The following is a 21,971-nucleotide window of genomic DNA, read 5'->3' on the forward strand; positions in this document are numbered from 1 at the left end:
GAACTATGGAACTGGCAAGGCCAATTACGATTCTGTCCTGAATCCTTTGAGTGATTCCAAGACCTTTTTGTATTACTTGAGGCAAACTCCCAGTCCCCAAAAGTGTGATGTCTTTCCTTCTAGAATGGCCTGGCTGATCTCCAGATCAGACTAGTTGAGAGGGGATCACTGCTCATTTCTTCCAGAAGCAAATTATTTGTATTTTTATAAGTCTTTAGCCTAAGCCTAAGCTCAGAGCAGATGGAAGTTGTAAATGAGCAATGCTTGGCCGCCTGAGAACTCCAGGCAGAGTCATGAACGTAGAGTGTGTTCACACTTTTCTCCTGGGAATGCATCTTCCATGTCCTTTCGCTTGTTGGCGGATGCTAGCTCCTTTACTTTCCAGGACAAAGTGGCTTTATTCACCAATGCTGCCTCTGAAAGTCCTTTTATTTCCCGCTATTTTTGTCACATTTCCACAAAAAATGACACCATGATAACTTTCTCTTTGCAACCAAATTCGGGTCACCACATACTTTTCTCTGCTCCGGACTTGCCAGACTTACCAGGGCATTACAGCCCCGTTGGTCCAGTAATTCCGGAGCCGGCATTCCAACACTCCCTACTCCCGTGGAGTCCCATAGGACTCCACGGTAATGGTGGCCATGGAAACACTGGCACCATGCGGTGATGGTTCCGGTGTTCCAGTGTTCCCACGTCCATCTCTGGAAGGTGGCGTTACGCCGCCAGGTCAGACCGGGCGGGTGTAACACCACACGGCCGCAGAAGTCATAGTTAGCCGGCCCGGAAAAATCCTGACTTGTAATGAGGGCCGATGTATATAAAAATGTAAAAAAAAGTATATCAACATTTTTTAATATATAAATTCAAAACGATTTTTATATAAAAATGTTTAAAAATATGTATATGAAAAAAAAATGTTATAGCACAAATGTTTTATATCAACATTAACAGCAATTTGTATATCAAAATTTTCAAAAGAATGTATATCAACCTTAAAACAAGTTTATCAAAAAAAATGTATATCAAAATTCAGGACCATTTTTATGTAAAATGATTACAAAATCTTATATCAAAATTTTAAATATGTATATGAAAAAATGTATATCCAAATTATATCAGAATTTGTTGTATCAAAATTAAAACAAATTGATATCAAAATTATATCAGATTTCATTATATCAAAATTAAAAACAATTTATATAAACATTTTACTAAAAATAATATTGGTGTTTTTAAATCAAATGTTTTAAAAAAAATGTCTTCACTTTTTTATATAAAAATGATATCGTAATTTTGTATATCAAAATTAAACATTTTATATCAAAACAAGCGTTGTGAACACATTATTCCAAATGCTGTGCTATGTTTTTTTTATTAAAATAGCTGAGTTACAGGGCCTGTGAATATATAGTTTATAATATATAACAAAATTAAAAGTGAAGATCTAATTCCAAAGCTACAAAAAAACACAGGCAAACGCATGTAAAATGCTGGAACACTGGATGCTACCATTCTCCCTGTTGTGCAGAAAGCAGTGTTCCAGCAACACAGCTGCAGCTTGCCTTTATCAAAATGCTGCGGCATGGCAGAGATGATGATGATGACACACACACACGACCTGAACTCTGACTCAACTATTTTGGTCTCTCTGTGTATTAGAAATTATATGAAGCGACATCAGAATGATGCAACCTTACAATGAGGTCCCGAGGCAATTGTAGTCACACGCCGTCATGTGCCTGGTTTGACTAAACTGTATTTGCATGGCCCCATTCATTGTAAAGGCGGCGTAGCCCCAAGGTGCCTGTAATCTTCAGCTGGCATGTGACTGCTGTGCCTAAAGGACATGTGAATGTGTATTCTAAACTCCCTGTGACTTTTCAAAGGACACCAGAAGCCTGCACGGGGAATAGGCCAGATGGGGGGTGTTCTGCTGAGGGGTGGGGGTGGATGTCTTTAAAGCTCAGGCTTTGGAATCCTGCCAGAACATTGCTGGGGATTTTGGGACATTTGCAAGCTCCGGGTTGAACTGAAGACCCCAGGACATCTCAAGTCTGGTGACGAAAGAGGCATTCTCCTTTTAAAAAGTGAGTTGATTCTATGTATTTACTGCAAGCTTGTAAATAAATAACAGTGTTTTAAAGGTGTAAAATATATATATATATATATATATATATATATATATATATATATATATATATACTTTTTTAAACTTTATTTTACACTGACAGTTACAACAACTCAATACAGTTTCTGTATATCCTGTTACAGAGTAAATTACAACATTACACCAATACATCATTCTAGAAGGTGTCATTGATCTGCTGCAGGTGGGTCGCTCCTTGACGCCGTCCAGGTCACATCGTGTTTGTCCATTAGATAGTGGCGGAATGGGGCCCATATATCTTTTGGCCGACTTGTGGGTCCAACCCCTAAAACATAACTTTATTTGCACTCATACACACAACTCAAGTCTCTAAACCATGCCTGGACCATCGGTGCCACTCTCGCCTTCCAGCTTCTAAGGATATTTCTTTTGGCCACAGCCCCCACCATGGAGAACAGTCTGCGCTTCTTAATGGATACTTTCCCTTTGTCTCTGAGCAGGTATTTCAGGGGGTGGCAGGGTGATGAATATCGAGTATCTCACTTAGTGTGGTGGCCACCTCTTCCCAGAATAGTCGGATGGCTGGGCATTGCCAGTACATGAGTATGGAGTTGGCGTCTAGGGTTTTACACTTGGAGCAAAGTGCCTGCTTAGACCGATCAAACTTTGCAAATTTCCTAGGGTGATGTGCAAATGGTTTAGGATTTTGAATTGCACCAATCGGAAGTTGGCGTTAAGGGAAATGGATTTTGGTCAGCCGGCAATAGTTGACCCATTGTGTGTCCTTGATCATTGTTTTTAGGTCCCTTTCCCACTTTGCTTTCATTGTATTCTTGGAGGGGGAGTGGGATTTAATTGTGGACCCGTGACAAAGCAATAAGTTGTGGTGAGCCTTGATTAAAGTAACCACAGTGACAAAATGAAAATGATACGTATGCACCTAGGGCCTGAACCTGTATGCACATGCTTACTCTCTTTGTTTTCCACTTGCCCTGCTCCCCCAGACAATTGCCTTCTTTTTCTTGGGGGCGACTGCAATTGGTGTTCACTCTGCATCACAGAGTGTTCATTCGGTTATCATGCACTTTACCTGTACATATTTAATATTCATTGTTTGTTTTTATGCTGTTTTATCATGGATTCAGCATTATGTGTCATGTAATTTTATATGTGTATAGTAAAGATTATCTGATTTTATAACATCCTTGACCTGGCCTATCCCCTCATTGGGCTTTCAATTTGATGGTTACTTATTTCGCTAGATCTTTTCAGCGATTTGCCCCGCGTGACCCCCCCTCTCTCCCTGTTAACTTGTATGCAATCTCCAACAGACTCCCTCAAAGCCGTAACAGTAAGCGCCGGCTTGCTGTCAACAGAAAGTGTAGCCATGTTGTCACAGAGCTCCCCGGTCTCTCGCTCCATCAGCAAGTCCTGATCAATCTCCAGATCATCATTATCCATAAAACAATATTGGGTATAACTATCCTCAGAACCCCCTGGACTTCCTGGAGGTGTTCTTCCTGCGTCGTAGCTATAGCTGATCATAGTCACCATTTTCTGAATAGTCCTCAACTCAAATAGCGCTGTGTTTTCCACGCTGTCACAAAAAGCTATATATCTGGGTTCCGCACTCCGCATCCACGAACTCGGACCCTGTGAAGAAGAAGAAAGACAAGGTTAGAACATCTGTCCTAGGGCCGTGCCACATTTGAACGGCGCGCGCGCCCTAGTTAACAACTTACCAGCTACTGTACCACTGCAGCTTCGTTCCTCATTCCCTCCGGCTGTCGCCTTCAGCTCCGCAGCTTCTGCCAGGCCAGCAACATCACCTGCAATGGAAGAAAGCAAAAGAGCAAACATCAAAAGTGGAACGGACAGCAATACAAGACAACAAACTTTACAATACAACAAAAACAGACGAGGAAAGACAAAGGCAAACAGGAACACTTACCTGAAGTATAGTGGCTTAGTCTCAGCAGGACTGGACTACCACGTGCAAGGGACCAGTGAAGGAACTAGGTCCAGATCATACAAGCACCCCTGCCAGAAGCAGCAGAACGGAGTGCTCGCCAAAACTAATCAACAGGAGCGGTCCAGAGCAGCATCACCTATTACCACCAGTCACCAATAAGTGCAGAGAGCGAAGTTGGACCCAAGCGACCTCACCCCCTGGAGGGCTGCAACCATGCCCCAATGCCTCTGCAGAGACCAGGTGAGCGTAACAGAACGCAAAGCCTCTTCAAATCTCTGCCTGGGCATTATGGAAACTTCTGAAACGGATCAGTTGTCCCGATTACTGGGAAAGTTACGGGCTGAAGTTCATGCCTCAAGACAGGAAACCAATGCCCTAGGGAGAGATCTAGTTGCTAACCGGGAGTGGAGAGATGAACTAGCAAGGCAAATGCTCCAGGCACAGGCCGGCCAGGCCCCACTACCGGGCTATACCCCTCCTGCCGCGCCTCCTTAGCCCGCGAAAGTACAGGTGGTTCTTCCAGGGGGGATTCCCCCAGCCCCACCAGAATGCTTCACAGGCGATCAGAATAAGTATGCCATCTTTATGAATCAATGTCGCCTACATTTCTTATGCAGACCTGGGGCATTCCCCAACGATCAAGCGAGAGTGGCATTTCTACTCTCATATTTGGGAGGTAGTGCAGCGGACTGGTCAATACACTTGGTAAACCAGGATGATCCTTTGCTTCGAGACTTCGGAGGTTTCCAGCGTGAAATGGAGAAACTATTTGCACGGCATACTCAAGGGCGGGCTCTGGACAATGAACTGTTAACACTACGGCAGGGTAATCAAGATCTACTAACATATATCGCTTCCTTCAATCGTCTGATAGCACAAACTAACTGGCCAGAGGATAAAAGAACTACGCTCTTTTATCGAGGCTTGCGAGGGGAACTTAACGACGTATTAGCCCAAGTAGTAAATCCCCCAGAAAGATGTGCTGAATACATCGACCTGACAGTGCAGCTCGATCACAGATTGCAGGATCGGAAGATGGATCGGGCCAAGGCCGAGGGGTGGTCGGTTTACGTGTGACCCCGTGAGAATCAAACCAAATCACACGATCAGTCTGAGCCAATGCAAATTGGAGGCTTGCAGAGCCCACTCACCTAGGCAGAAAGGGAGAAAAGGAGACAGTAGCAGCTTTGTTTGTACTGTGGTAAGGCAGGTCACTATCTCTGAGAATTCCCAGTGAAACCACCCAGGAAAGCAGTTGGAGCAACTGACAAGGGTGAAGAAGAACAACAGAACTCGGGAAACTCCAAAGCCCGGCAAGCGTAGGGGTCCACTTGTCGAGCGGTGAAAAGGAACCTATACAGAACTCATATCTAGTCATCCCTGTGCTCCTGGTAAACCACAAGCAACCGTCGAAAATACATGCCTTGGAGGCATACATTTCGGTGCTGGACTGCCCATCTGGGTGGGACAAAGACTGATATGCAAATGGATATTTCCCATCTGTGAAAGGTACAGTGAGCAAAAAGCGTGTGCTGCAAACTCTCATCTCAGAACAGGTTATCATGCCGTGTTCTTTCTGGAGAGGAGCGCCTGCTACCTCTTTTGAAATATTTGAAAGGAACTTGGGGTTGGTCACCCTGAGTTACCTGGGGGCAACCAGACGTGGACTCCCTGCTCACTGTGCTCAGAGAGGCACAGCTTCACCTCACTGATGAGGCCCAACAAGGCTGAAACACGTGTATGGGGTTGCTGGTGGTACTCTTGTTCAGAGAGGAATTGCCATAGCATTTCGGTGCTGGACTGCCCATCTGGGCGGGACAAAGACTGATATGCAAATGGATATTTCCCATCTGTGAAAGGTACAGTGAGCAAAAGTGTGTGCTGCAAATTCTCATCTCAGAACAGGTTATCATGCCGTGTTCTTTCTGGAGAGGAGCACCTGCTACGTCTTTTGAAATATTTGAAAGGAACTTGGGGTTGGTCACCCTGAGTTACCTGGGGGCAACCAGACGTGGACTCCCAGCTCACTGTGCTCAGAGAGGCACAGCTTCACCTCACTGATGAGGCCCAACAAGGCTGAAACACGTGTATGGGGTTGCTGGTGGTATCCTTGTTATTGCCATAGCATTTCGGTGCTGGACTGCCCATCTGAGCGGGACAAGGACTGATATACAAATGGATATTTCCCATCTGTGAAAGGTACAGTGAGCAAAAAGCGTGTGCTGCAAACTCTCATCTCAGAACAGGTTATCATGCCGTGTTCTTTCTGGAGAGGAGCGCCTGCTACCTCTTTTGAAAAATTTGAAAGGAACTTGGCGTTGGTCACCCTGAGTTACCTGGGGGCAACCAGACGTGGACTCCCTGCTCACTGTGCTCAGAGAGGCACAGCTTCACCTCACTGATGAGGCCCAACAAGGCTGAAACACGTGTATGGGGTTGCTGGTGGTACTCTTGTTCAGAGAGGAATTGCCATAGCATTTCGGTGCTGGACTGCACATCTGGGTGGGACAAAGACTGATATGCAAATGGATATTTCCCATCTGTGAAAGGTACAGTGAGCAAACAGCGTGTGTTGCAAACTCTCATCTCAGAACAGGTTATCATGCCGTGTTCTTTCTGGAGAGGAGCGCCTGCTACCTCTTTTGAAATACTGGAGGCATACATTGACAGTGGGGCTGTGGAAAATTACATGGACCAAGATCTGGCTACTTGGATAGGCCGTCCTCTCTGACAGAAGCAGGTTTCGGAAAACGTCACAGCAGGTGATGGATCTCAGCTATCATCCGGCCCAGTGATGCATTACACCGAGAAGGTCACGCTTCTGTGTCAGGACGGTCACCAAGAGGACATCACCTTCGATCTCATCAGAGCTCCTCAGTTCCAGATGATATTGGGAATGCCCTGGCTGGAGACTCACAATCCCAGGATTGACTGGCGTAAACGAGTTCTGACCTTTCCCCATGATTGTGCCGACACCTGTTATAGCAAGGGATTCTCATTAAAAGGTCTTACCAACCCAGGTTCGTCGAAGAATGAAACCATACTGGGCCTCATCAGTTCACTACCACCTGAATACCTGGATTACCAAGATGTCTTTTAAAAAGAGCAAGTGAACACCCTACCTCCGCACAGACTGTATGACTGCCAAATTGATCTGGTATCTGGAGCTCAAGTTCCCTGCAGCCGATTTACGCCCTAACAGAACAGGAAAACCAGCATCTAAAAACCTACCTCGATCATTATCTGGCAAATGGCTTCATTCGTCCGTCCCAGTCCCCTGCATCCTTGCCCCTCTTTTTTGTGCTAAAAAGGAGGGAGACCTGAGAACTTGCATTGACTACAGAGCACTTAACCAGATCACAGTAAAAAACCGGTACCCGTTACCGCTTATCCCCGAGCTCTTGGATCAAGTCAAAAACACTCAGATATATACAAAACTAGACTTACGAGGGGCCTACCATCTAGTAAGAGTCAAAAAAGGAGACGATTGGAAGACGGCCTTTCGCACAAAATATGGCCTTTCTGAATATCAGGTTATGCCCTTTGGACTATCTAATGCCCGGCCGCGTTCCACTTTTTCATGAATGACGTGCTCCGCAAACTGCTGGACGTCTGCGCTCTTGTCTATATTGATGACATTATTATCTATTCGACCACCAAGGAGGACCACGTCAACCATGTCTGGGCGGTTTTGGAGAAACTGCGGCAACATCAGCTTTATGCCAAAATGGAGAAATGCTTCATTCATGTGACAGAGGTAGAATTCCTCGGTTTTATTCTCACACCAAGGGGCGTACGTATGGACACGCGCAAGATAGACGCTATCCTTAACTGGCCCTCACCGACATCCATAAAGGGAGTACAGAGTGTACTCGGGTTCATCAACTTTTATCGCCGGTTCATTCCCGTGTTCTCCCAGATCGTCCACCCAATCACCTCTTTACTACGGAAAAAGAAACAATTTAATTGGTCCGCAGAGGCAGAGAAAGCCTTCCAGAAGCTAAAACAAGCATTTTTGTTGATGCTTGAAATTGGAATTTCATTTTTTAAGTTATTTTCTTTTTGGGTGGGGGATGGCACCCCCACAGTGTATTCCAAAAATGTGCCTGTGTCGTGGGCTGATATATGGCCTGGAAGCTGTGAGCGTATTTCACTCCCTCCTCTCATCGCCAGTGTAAGGTTCCTCCCTGCCACTGCTGCCGGCGGAGAGAGGAACAAACGGGCCTGCATCGGTGGCCCAGCTGATGTGTTGCAGAAGCACACAAAAGGACACGACATGCCTGGATGGTCTCGTGCCTGGAACTGCCTGCCTTCCGGCAGGGTGGGCCCTTTATTTCACATGCACCTCACATAACTGCACATGCGGGACGTGAGGCGGATCTAACAACCGGGACAAGGTATACAGGGCAACCAACATAAAAGTAGGACTAACTCTTGAAAGTAGCTGTCAAGGCACTACACTTAAGTACTGTTTGGGGGAGGAGGAGGTTTAAGTGTTAGTGGTGAAATAAACACATATTATAATTAATTTATCACAAACTACCTCTATCTAATTTGTAAAATGCATAATTTCTTCTGTGTTCGATATTGTATTCCTGCCTGCCAGCTATGAAGACCTACTACCAAAAACTGGGACCACTGCCTTTTTCCAATGGAAAAGTAATCTTGAGAAAGGGGGACAGAGCACCCAATTCTGGGACAGTCCCAGCAAAACCATCACCCAATCTCTTGTTAATCTTTTATAAGAAGAACTGACATATTTTCATCATACTCAATCAGTCACTGGCCAAGAAACAACTACTATAAACTGATATTTAAAAAAGTGCAGTGGACAGCACGTTTTCCAGCTTTTTTTAAAAGACGGGGTGGACTGGAGGCAGGGTCCTTACCAATAGTCACTCACGCATGCCACTTGATGAGATAGTGCTGTGTCAATGGCCGATCCAGGGAGTGGCCTGGGGTGGCACGTGCTACCCCTCGAAACTAATTGATCACCCCAGGTGACAACCCCATTACCCTAAACTATGATCATTAAATGTGTGTGCACTCATACTTAATGCCACCCGTGCATATGTCAGTGCCCCACTTGGGCCACCCTAGTCAAGAGTCTGGACATGCCACTGTGCTGTGGGCACTGAGGGGAACGAAAATATAAGTACACAGGATTGACTTCTAGAGCTGCTAGGCAAGGAGCAATGTCTCAGAGGGCCTGGGGGTTCTGTGTGTGGTGTTAGCAGATGTCCCGAGTTACGTGAGCCAGGGGGAGCCCACCTCACATGACAGGGGACAAGATGAGGTTAATGAAGTAGGGAATGCCTGTGGTATCACGTGAACAGCGTGATGACGTGTGACATCATCATGCGCACAAAAGGCAATAAAGAGGCCGGCCTTGCGCTCTTTCAGGGCCTGTCTACTCACCCCAACGAGGGTCACCACAGTCTGGGAATTGGCATGGCCCTCGCCCGCTACATGCTGCAAGGTGAGGCTGCCCTTACAGGGAGTGCCTGTGCACCCGCTGTTCTTTTGAGTATAATACCATTAACCAAAAAGGGTTAGCGGCTCGTCCTGGAGTGCCTGTGCACCCCTATCCTGCGCTCGTATCGAACCCATAGGTCTGAGGAAAGATGTCAGAAGACGCTGCTGCACCCGCACAATTACATCCTCCAGGGGGGACGTTGCAACAACGCGGGTCACTTGCACCTCTGTGTGAGTTTGATGTTGACGGCCCCCCCAGCCACTTTGGGCCCACGATGGGAACTGTGGCAAGAACACCTAGACATGTACTTTAATGCCACGGGGGAGCAAGACGACCTAACAAAAAAGTGCACGCTGATACATTCAGCAGGGCCAGCAGTCCACAAGCTTTTCAAGACCTTGTGCCCGACCGATAATTCATAATAATGCAGCTATCAAAGCACTGTCAGATTACTTCGCTCCCATGGTGAATACCGACTACGAGAAGTTCATCATGCGTACAGCCATGCAACAAAGCGTGGAAAGCCTGGACAAATACCAGTCGCCTGAGACAATTAGCTGCAACATGCGCCTGGGAGAACGACGAGGAAGAGGTGAGACTCCAAATCATTATTGGGTGCCTGCGAAGGCAAATCCTTTGTGAACCAGTAATTATACTCCCCAGGATCATTGAGCTGGGATGCTCCCACGAACTGGCAGACGTCAGGGCTTTTGAGATGGAGTCGGCACTGAAGTCAGTCAAACTCGAGGAGTTGTGCACAGTGGGGAAGCAACCCCCAAGAACCCAAGGAGCAAAGAGCACCTGGCGACAGAAGAAACACTGAAACCCCTCAACCCCAGCCCCCTGGCCAAAGTGCGGGTATGATCTCCCCCACGAGAAAGACTGCCCAGCAAAAGGGTACACCTGCACAAGGTGCGGAATTCCAAATCACGTAACCACACTATTCACGTGATACCACATTCCTCCCCATTTTGATAACAGCAAACTTAAGGCACATATTGGAAAACAAAACGTCAGAAATGTAACGTGTTGAAGAACTCACGGTTACCCCAGGGTGGGGTCATTTACTGGGTTTTAGGTTCCCAAAGCGTCCAGGGCTCAGGTGTTCAGGTCATAGGGCTTCATTATGAGTCTGCTGGTCCAGGAACTACTGTACCGGTAAGCTTGCCGGTACCGTAGTTCCCGGACCGTCAGACTATGAGTTGTGCTCGTGGGTGCCTTTCAGGTCTGACCTGGCAGAATGAAAGGCACCCGTGAGCACAGCATGTCAGATGCATCCGACCTCCCCATTACCATTGAGCCCTATGGAGCGCAAATGGAAATGGGGAAGATTCTGGTGCCCAGGAATGGGAAAATACCGGGTCCGGCAAGGCCGTAATGACCTGGTAATTGCCCATTTCTGGGCGCTGGAAAAAAATTCATACTGAGTAATTTATACTTTGGTAGATTTCACACTGTAGCGCACAGGAAGGGAAGGCGTACAGCCTAGAGTAAGGGCGGCCAAAGAAAACTGCAAACTCACAGGGGCTAATGTTTCAATTCCCCGTAATTGGATGGTGGGGACCCGTTATGTGTGAACTTTTGTGTACACAGTTCCCGACACTGAATTCCCCTCATTTGCATGGCGGAGTGAAATAGGAGAGGGTAAAAAGACAGCATACACGCTTGTACGCCACCCTATTGCACTTTGCCGTGCAAATGAAGTAAACACCACCTGCAACGTATGCATGGCAGGCAGCGTGCATAATGGATTCCTAAAAATCAGGCAGTCTCTTGCGCCGGCATGGATTTTCATATTGTAGTATTTGTATGGTAAAGAGGAAGGGGCAGGCCGAATCTCTGCCATACAGGTGAATGAAAATGAGACGTGATGGGAATCTAGTGCATAAAAACCTTACACAAGGCTTTTACGCATTAGAATCCCGCTACACCGCATTTAAAAGGAGCTCCATAAAATTCCCCAACTGCGTCTCCAAGGCCCAGAAGTGCCACATCTTGTGTCACCCTCCACATTGAGACGCACAGAATACTAACAGATCTAAAATGGTAATGACGACGACTGCTTATTATGTCCTGCTTTGACTATGCATACAACACGGTGGCAGCCAATAGAGGTAAGACCAATTGGGAAAAAACCCTCATGGCTGACAAGGGAATCTGGTGATAATAATAATCATTTAGCATTTATATAGCACTACGAACCCTCAGGTATCTGAGCGCTGTTTATTATTAGTGTGTGGTGCTCATTTATCAACCTCGGAAGGATGAAAGGCTGAGTTTGGCCCTGCCGGGATTCACAGCTGCGTCAGCAGGCTCTGCACAGATGTCAAAGTGAGTGCTCTAATCGCTGTGCTATCAGACCGGCTGTGCATGAATGCAGAGATAAGATGACAGAGGAAAAGAGGGAGGGAGAAAGGGGGACAGAGAGAGAAAGAGAGCGAGAGAGAAACAGAGAGAAGGAAACAAAGAGAACAAGTAGTATGATCAGGGCAGCCCTGGCCAAATACAGAAGGAAAGGTATATGGGAAGATGAGCCTCTGTGCATCCGCCTGGGCTCCCTAGAGAGGAGCAAACGAGGGCCTGGAATTGGTAGGAGGCTGTGATGGGGACAAAAGCACTGGGCAGAGCAACATGTCACGTCAAAATGATGTAACGTCAGGATCGGCCAGATTTGTGGATGCATCTAAACCTAGTCTTTTCTGTGCTGACTAGAAGTCCACCTCAAGGTGCTATTATGTATCAGCCCCGTTCTGCTGTGATGCGGTTAGGGAAGTACGGATCCTAGCACGGATATCATATGCACCGCCACCTGTACAGGTGACAGTGGAGGGCAGATGTGATAACGCAGGAGGGTATGCAGTGAAAGTTGCCATTCCATGTGTGAGTCTCATAGGTGATCCTTTGATCATGTGGAATGCGACTGTTGAGTCATTCCACGTGTATATTGAGATTTGAAGATAAGAATATGTTGATTTAAGCTTTGCATTATCTTAGAACAAAACAGAAGTGGATATCTGGAAGGGGCTTCGAAAGTTATTTACAATTTGAAAGGTTTACAATTCCAAACACTTTCGTTGCGAGTGCACTTCGTCCTACTTCTAGTGCCCACCCCATATCCCAAAAGTGGAATACCCATTATAGAATATGCTATGGCTGGTGATACAATAAGCCAACACATCTGTGTACCCCTACTAATGTCTCAAAGGAAAGTACTGAGTACAAACAATCAAGGCTAGTATAAATGTCTAATCTAATTTCTGGTTTCCAGTCTCCTTACTTGACTGAGGTCTATGGACGATGTGTCCGAGAAAGGTCACCCACTCAACTTATGGTAGACCAACTTTAAGGGTAGATAAATGTGAACGGGAAGGAGTCCCTAAGTATCAATAATGCCCCTAAAGACAGTGTGATAAAAAGCAGTTTAGTATTTACCATTAGAGCTTTTTTTAAAGAAAAGAACAATCAAAAAGTAATGCAAGTCATAATCAGTACAGAAAACAACGCAAATCAAAGTAAAAAATCACATCAATTGTGATTCGTTGATGCTAGTAGTACATGCGTGAATTCAATGTACATAGGTGATAAGTATAAGCGTTCACATTCAATCCAGTGATATGTTGATTTAGTACATAAAATGGCTTAAAACCATCAATCCTACTGTTTCAAAGCCTAATTCAATGCCTGGAGTGCAAACTAAAATTTGGAGGGTTTCCAAGTTGCCCTCCTAGTCCAACGTCTCTATGGATCGTGTTCCAGGGACTTGGGGTAAAATATATCTTTACAATAAGAACATTCTGCACACTGCCTAGTGTGCCACCAGAAACTGCCTCCCGGATGCACCATATTGGCTCTAAAATTTAAACAAAAATGTTTCACTTTGACTGATGCTGCACAAGTCCTTGCACTGCCCTAGAGACATAGACCGTGATGTAAAATGAATGATTCGGGCTTAGAATTGCACTTTTGGGGGACCTCCCATGTCACTGCTGACTCTTTCTCCTCTCACCACCCATAGAAAAAGAAAATGACCTCACTTACCTGTCCCGAGGTCCTGCACTGTTTTGAGAATGCTATGTTATGAGGGTAGCTATTGTTAATGCACCCTTATTAGATGCACTTCTTTTCCCCTCATAAATCAGCAGTGCACTCTACACGTTTTTCTTTGATGTAATATGAAAATGATTACAATTTATGATAGGTATAGAGGGTACCTTAAGTGAGCTATATGATAAATATAAATATAATAAATGTCAAATATTACACAAGAATATTGGTAGCCAAATTATGTTATGAGTTTTTTATACTGCTCCAGTCACCAATGTAGCCGTGTAACAGAGCTAATGCTTGTCCGGTGATTGCCATATTGAGGCCCCTTCCTATCCCTGGTTTATCCAGAGCTTGGTCTGAAATAAAAGGCCAACTGAGAAGCGGAAAAGAGGAAGTGCAAAGGGGTAGTAAGTTAAATGCACATAACAGATGTCTACAGATAAAAGGTAATGAGGGGGAAGAGGTGCAGTTTGTGATCATTTGCATGCACGAGTCTGTGTTTTAAAAAATATATGTATTTTATTGATTAAAGCACATGCATAACTTGAGAGCAGCTGAGCTCTGTACAGAGTGTGGGTAGCCAGCATTTGGGTGAAATTGGAGAATTGTATGGGCATTTCCGAGCCCACACTGGGATTGAGTTGCCGAGGGTGGGTGCATGAAAAGAGAAGCATTGTTTGCGGGTCCTCTCTTTGGGACGAGTTGTGATTCAAGCGGTTGGTCGATTTGCTGCGCGAGGACGTGTGCCATCAGATATGTGGAGCTTAGCCGCCAGGTACGCTGGTGTGCTATTCATGACTGCTTTGTAGATGATACATGCAGTCTTGAACAGTATCCTGGCTTGGAGTGGAAGCCAATGTAGTTTGCATAGGATGGGGGTAATTCGGTCAAATTCCCATGCTCCTGTAATAAGATGTGCTGCATCATGGTGGACTGCTTTTAGGGGAGCCAAGTGAGCAGCTGGGAGCCCTGTCAGGAGAGCATTTCCCCCATCGATGTGCAAGATCACAAACACCTGCACTACCGTCCGGAAATCCTGCAGCAGGATCAAGGGTTTGAATTTTCAATGGGTAGAGATTCTGAGTCAGGCTGTTTGGTCCTTCTTGGCTATGTGTTCCTGGAAGGACAGATTGCTGTCAATGGTGAAGCCTAAGGATTTTGCTGAGTCTGAGAGTTGTGGATCAAATCCTTGCAGATGCATATCCTTGAGCCATTGTTGGACAAGTTGTTTTTGAGCAGGTGGACCGATGAGGACGAATTTAGTCTTGGATGGGTTTAGTTTGAGGTAGACAGTCGACATCCGGCGCTGGATGATGGCTAGGTAATCTAGGTAATCGCAGAGACAAATTATGTTCTGCACATTATTTACTCTCTGAGTATCGTCTGCGTATTCATGGATGGCTATATTGGGATACTTGAGGAAAGTGCGCAGAGGCTCCATGTACAGGTTAAAAAGGATTAATTAGAGCATGGATTCTTGGGGGACTCCATAGGAGACCTGATGTTGGTTAGAACGCAACTAGTTCATCTGGACAGCATGGAGGTTGCCTGAGAGGTAGGAGGTAACCCAATTCAGGACAGTGCCAGAGAATCCCATCCTGTCAGCAAGGAGGGAGAGAAAGATGCAGTGGTCAACGGTGTTGAATGCAGCCAAGAGGTCACGGAGAACAAGGAGGCATGAGTCACCCTTATCCATGACTTGGAGAGCATCATCCACCACCTGGATGATGGATGCCTCGATGCTAGACTTTGGGCGGAACCCTGACTGATAGTCATTTAGGAGGCAGTTGTTCGATTCTGGCAAGTAGTTGTGTAGCAACTACTTTTTACAAGATTTTGGCAATAAACGGGAGGTTCATAATGGCTGTGTCATTGGCCAGGTTAACTGGATCTAGAGTTGGTATTTTAAAAAGTGGCTGTATGAGACCAGTCTTGAGGGTGTCCGGGAAGTATTCTTCTGTGAGCGAGGCATTGATGATGCTGAGGAGCACATTGAGCACGGGCCCGTCAATTGTTTAATGATGGAGGTCGGAATTATATCATCAGAGTAAGAAGTAGGTTTGAGGAAGGCAATCATTTTTAGGAGATCCGGGTAAAGAGAGGAGAACATTCGGTCCAGAGGGGCAGTGTACATTCTGGGGTGCAGGGCATGCTAATGCTGTCAGATGTTGATTCGATGGTCTCTCAGATTTTTTTTATTTTTTCAATAATAAATGCGTTGATTCTGTCGCGTTTTGCTTTACTACTTCAAAGAGGGCTTTGCTCCTGTTGGAGGCTGCCACAATGGTGGTGGAGTAGTAAGCAGCTTTGGCCTAGGTAATCAGAATCCTATGGTTTGCGCACAGAGATTTGAGGTTGGTGAGGTCTCCCGAATTATGGTTTTTGCGCCACTGTTGCTCTAGGGCTCTGATTGAGCATTTGTTGGGGGCTAGTTTTAAACGATCAAAGCACACTGCTGATCGAAAAAGAGCAAATTCTTGATGCGCGTAAGGACAAGTGAATACCCATGTTGGCAGTTTCTAGCACTTACATGGAAGTACAGAAATAAGTGCCGCAAGGGCTTACAATGTGCTCAAGCATACCCTGAAGCATTGATGCTTGTTGGTCTTGTTTGGTATTAGCATAGCATGATAAATCCCAAAGAAAATTAATCTAAGATTGCCCAGTTGTATTTGATAAAGGAGAGTCCTGGGCTGGGAACAAAGCACTAAATAACAGGTGAAATTGGTATCCTTGCTTTAAATAAATAAAGCCTATGAAAGTTGAAATGATTTCAACCCATTTTATTCTGTATACGGATGGAAGATGTATTGCTAACTAAGCACAGAAAAGCACAGGGGTGAAGCAATTGGCTGAGCACAAGCCCCCCACTGATGCTTTCAATTAAGTAATTTCAAGAAGGAATTAAGTGAGAGATTGTGCAAGTTGCTCCCAGAAACAGCCTATGCTACTGTGGTGTGAACCTACTCCATGCTGCAGCTTCTTTTCATAAAGAATGGCTAACAGCAGTAAATAAACTAAGTTCCTTGTCAATCCCTACCTCTCCCCACCACTTTCTAATCTAGGTTGTAGGGCATTAGCAGTCCAACTCACTTAATTACATGACACTGTTTTTGCCAATGTTCTTCAGTGTACTGCAAACATTTACTGATCTGAGAAGCATGTTGTTGCAGAAAACAGCATCATGCAATGAACTTAATTAATTTCATTATAAAGTGTAAATGGTTAGCTATGCATTCTTTTTTTTTAATAGCTAAAGGGATCTCAGTAATTCACCCTCCAGCCTAGGAGCATTGTGGCACTGTCAACATGGGATAGTGTCTAACTTCATTTAACCTTTGAATAGAGAGGTGCAGTAGAGTCACAGATAATATCATCCATAAACTATTCATACTCATTGGGTATATTAAGGAAGAAGGCAGTCTGATGGGAGTGATTTCTACACTTAGTTTCCCTCCCATTTGATGTGATTTCATCTTGGATAATTCCAGATTAAACAATTGTAGTTTTGTGACACACCATGCTCCTCACATGTGATAAAGTTACTAATCAGTTCATCAGCTTACTCTCATTTAAGAGAAGCAAATAATGGAATTTTCACTTCGGCAGGACACATGGTGGATGAGTTATGGATTTTTACATTTGTATACAAAAATAATTTTTCCATCTCACGATAAAAGGCTTGCCAGAATGGATGGTAGGATATATAAACCACTGGCTGCATCATTTCTGTATTAAGCTATTTACATTTACCTAATTTACATGATAAACATACTATCACACAAATATTGTTTTACATTCAGCTTATAGAGCTTTTTGTCCTAAATGTTCTATTTGTCTTTTAAATGAATGAGGTTTCAAGGACCTTCGGTTCGACAGTTACAAGCAAAAGAATGATTCCATGTGTAAATTACACATGGTGCATTATTTTCTTACATATAATGGAATGAATCACAATCTGAAATAGCATACTAGTCCCCTGCTGGTAATCCAAATGGTGCCAGTTCCTTTGAGCCCTGAGCTGGGGCCATTTCTGGCTCCTGAGAAGCCAGGTCATCCTGGCAAAAGTTATTTGAAATATGGAACTATGGAACTGGCAAGGCCAATTACGATTCTGTCCTGAATCCTTTGAGTGATTCCAGGACCTTTTTGTATTACTTGAGGCAAACTCCCAGTCCCCAAAAGTGTGATGTCTTTCCTTCTAGAATGGCCTGGCTGATCTCCAGATCAGACTATTTGAGAGGGGATCACTGCTCATTTCTTCCAGAAGCAAAATATTTGTATTTTTATAAGTCTTTAGCCTAAGCCTAAGCTCAGAGCAGATGGAAGTTGTAAATGAGCAATGCTTGGCCGCCTGAGAACTCCAGGCAGAGTCATGAACGTAGAGTGTGTTCACACTTTTCTCCTGGGAATTCATCTTCCATGTCCTTTCGCTTGTTGGCGGATGCTAGCTCCTTTACTTTCCAGGACAAAGTGGCTTTATTCACCAATGCTGCCTTTGAAAGTCCTTTTATTTTCCGCTATTTTTGTCACATTTCCACAAAAAATGACACCATGATAACTTTCTCTTTGCGACCAAATTCGGGTCACCACATACTTTTCTCTGTATGTTTATTTCTACAAAGCTGATTCCCAGTCCTGTGAAGGAAAATGTACTCAATGCAAAATCCAGTTCGGTTTTCATTTTCATTTAAACTGTTTTGTTTTTCATCCCAGAATGGACTGCTTTTCCATTTTAATAAAGGTTGTGCGGTGCTTTTGTTTTAACTAGAAGTATGTATCTCGGGCCTCATCAGCTACTTAGGGACATACATTCTGATTGTAGATTGGCTGCTAGCGTTGCACATTTTCCTTGCATGTGGCATTTTTCAGATGCTGCTCATGTTTGTTTTTAAGCTGGAGCTTTTCCTTCTTTGCATCCTTTTTTCACATAGATTTCCCTGCTCACATAAAGTGCTTTTCTGAGCTTAGTTTTAGAAAATTCACTAAATAAAGTGGTAAACAAAACAATGAGAACATGATTTATAATGTGCTCTGTTTATCGTGCTACCATCAGTGCTACATGTCCCAAAATTGCTTTACAGTAATTTCTTAAAACATGCTGGATCTTACACATGATGGATCTTCTAACTCTGTGACACAATAATTACAGACTAAAAATGCCATTGATCAATCAACTGTTTCTATACAGCTGATGAAACCCGTTTGCACTCTTTTTAATTCTGATTATACATTTGTGAAAATAATGAAAACATGTTTTACATGTGAACTATGTGCATTCTATGTGAAAATATTACAACTTTTTCCAAGTTCTTGTTGCATTGAAAAAAGTGAATTTTTGATTACTGTCACCACTACAAAAATGGTTTTAGATGTTGAGAATGCTTAACTCCTTATAATTGTGATATGGGTGTTGTTTACAGAATGCTAACATCCATAAGCTTTGTGAATATTGTAAACCCTGTTAAGACGAGTTCTTCTTGGGATACCCTCTATTTATACACACATACCGTTGAAGCATCGATTTTTGTTTGTCCAGGCTAGTATTCCTATAATATAACAAACGGTAGAGATATTAAGCTAGGATTATCTATGTAATGTCAGAGGTGACAGAGTCTGGAGTAGAATGTTTGAAAAGGTGAATGAGGCGAAAACATGGAGGTAGAAAGCCATGGTTGTGTGGGCCAACACCCAGAAGGACATACCTGTAGGGCCACATACTGGGGTATGAGTGATGTAGTTGGGAATATTGCTATGCTATTTGAGGAGTGTATGTACAATGCAATGGCATCAAAGAGTTGAGCAAGGGTGTTCCTCTTTTTATTAATAGGGGGCTGTTGTGGGTGAGGAAATCAGTGTACAAACAGAACAGATTCCACAACTAGCTAACCTTCTTCCGAACACACAAGGTGGTTAGTAAATCAAAAACCAGGTAGCACACAAAGGCTATCAACAAGCATATATATAACCATTAATCAGGTATAATAGAAAAACATATTTTAATTGATATACATGTTTACATCAACTTTAAAATCTATAAAAATCATTTGCAAAAGATGTTATTCCATTGCGTTTTGAAGAAAACAGACAGTATGTGAACATATCATACACATATACAATCTTCGATGTTGATTCAGTCTTTTTATGATGTTACTAACACAAGTGACAACTCAAATCAATATCCATGGGGCGTCATGTGAAAAGATCTGTACATGGATATTGATTTGATTTGTCACTTGTGTTGCTAACATCACAAAAAGACTGAATCAACATCGAAAATGTTATGTGTATGATATGTTCACATACTGTCTGTTTTCTTCAAAACGCGATGGCGGTACACCCCTAGTTAGAAGTGAAGAAAAACATCCATATAATCTGTACACTCAGAATCTTGGTCACTAGATAACATAATCAGACACAGAGCATAGGAGGTGCACCTCAACCTGTTAAAGGCCGAAAGGATATTTGACTCAAAGACTGAGTTCCACGCCAACCGTGTTCATAATAGCTGGGCACCCATCCCTATAAATAGAGATGGGTGTCCTGTATCGCCAATGGTCTGCGCATCGGTGATGTCAACGTGTGGAGACCGGTATTGTACGATTTGACCGTATGCAAACGGTTGCATGTACATAAAGTCCTAAAAATGCTGCCACCAAAGGTTCGAACACCAAAAATTTGAACCTTTGGTGGTAGCATTGTAGGTAAGTATTAACCAAAAAAAGACTGCAGGGGTGTCCCCCGCAACACACTGCTCACTTTACTCTAGAGTATAGTGTACGGGGTGAGGTGGGGGACTCCCCCGCAGCACACCCAAAAAAAGAAAAACGAAAGAAAAGGACCCTGCTGCGCCAGTTCCCGATCACAGAAGTGAAAGGGAACTGGCGCTGCAGGGACTCAGCGTGAAGAAAAAGGTAAGTAGGGTATGTTTATGTTGGGGGTGTGGGTGGGGGTGTGTTGAGGGTGTGGGTGGGGGGGTGTCATGGGTGTGTTGTGGGTGTGGATGGGGGTATGGGTATCTAGGGTTTGTGTACGTGTGTTCGCATTGGGAAATGGGCAAACTTTTGGTGGTTCGCACATTTCTCATGTGAACTTTCCGGCCGCAGGAAAATCAGCCACGGTCAGATCACGTAGATCCATGGCGACCAGTAGGAAAACTGGGCACCATCTTGAAAGGTACTCATAGAAGTGTACAATGCTTGAAATCCGTACCGCGGGTAAGTTAAGAGAATGAAGTGCCATCTCAAAAAAGTGCGTATGTGAATACAGAGTAGTGTAGAACCATGCTTAAATTAAAGTAACCAAGGACACCAAAAAAAATGTCCAAACAACATTCAGACTGAATGGTTAACAAATAAAAAGAAGGTGCACCAATAACCAAACAAATCTATGACTCCATATTTATAAGATCCAGCGAAAGGACTGAAGAAAATAAAATAACCAAATTAATACAAAAAGAAAGGAAATCACATGTCTACAATGAAAACAAAACATCACTGTGAATGGAAATTAATTAACACACCATGTAGTGCCAAATAGGCAGCAGCTACCCACCAGGGAATTGTAACATCGTCAGCAAGATACAGCACAAAAAAGTGCATCTATGGAACTCGAGGTTAAAACAAGCTGTGTAAAGAGCCAAATTAACTTTATAAACGGTTGACACATCATTGCTGGCAGTCAAATCACAATTCTAGAGGAGATACATGATATGTTCAATTTTACACAGAAAATGTCCCGCCTATAGCATAAGTAGAGTCAATAACTCAGATGAAACAGTTCAAGTCAAATATCCAAGTTCACGTATTGAATTGACTCATTGTCCTCTTTGAGCCCTAAGTTCATAAGCTTAGGGCTCAAAGAGGACAATGAGTCAATCCAATAAGTTTCACGTTGATGAAGTAACTTGCCAATGTCCCCACCTCTTTTAGTGGGAGTCCCTTGTTCCAGGTTCAAAAACTTCAATTGTGCCACAGTGTGGCGTGATTCTTCAAAATGGACTGCAACTGGAGATTTAAGATACTTGGTGCGTATCTGTAACTTGTTTTGGTCCAAAGCAACTTGGCTTTTCTTGTCGTCAACACAGGCATTCCAAAGCATATATCACATTTGAATAATCACAGGTCACAAAGGAAGACAATCCAATCTCTTTACCCGTATAGGGATGCCTTATAGAAGAACCCTTAATTAAATTATTACAATGCTGGCACGACTAGCATGGAAATGTGCCAGTCCTGGCTAGTTTAGGTTTAGCAGTATCCCCACATCCTGCATGAACTAAAACATTCCTCATGGAAGCCTTGTTCCTATAAGCAAAAGTTAGGTAATCTAGCAAATAAATCAAGTACAAATTATATGAGAATAAG

This window comes from Ambystoma mexicanum, chromosome 10 (genome assembly GCF_040938575.1).
Source record: "Ambystoma mexicanum isolate Mex_15411 chromosome 10, UKY_AmexF1_1, whole genome shotgun sequence".
Classification (NCBI taxonomy): Eukaryota; Metazoa; Chordata; class Amphibia; order Caudata; family Ambystomatidae; genus Ambystoma; species Ambystoma mexicanum.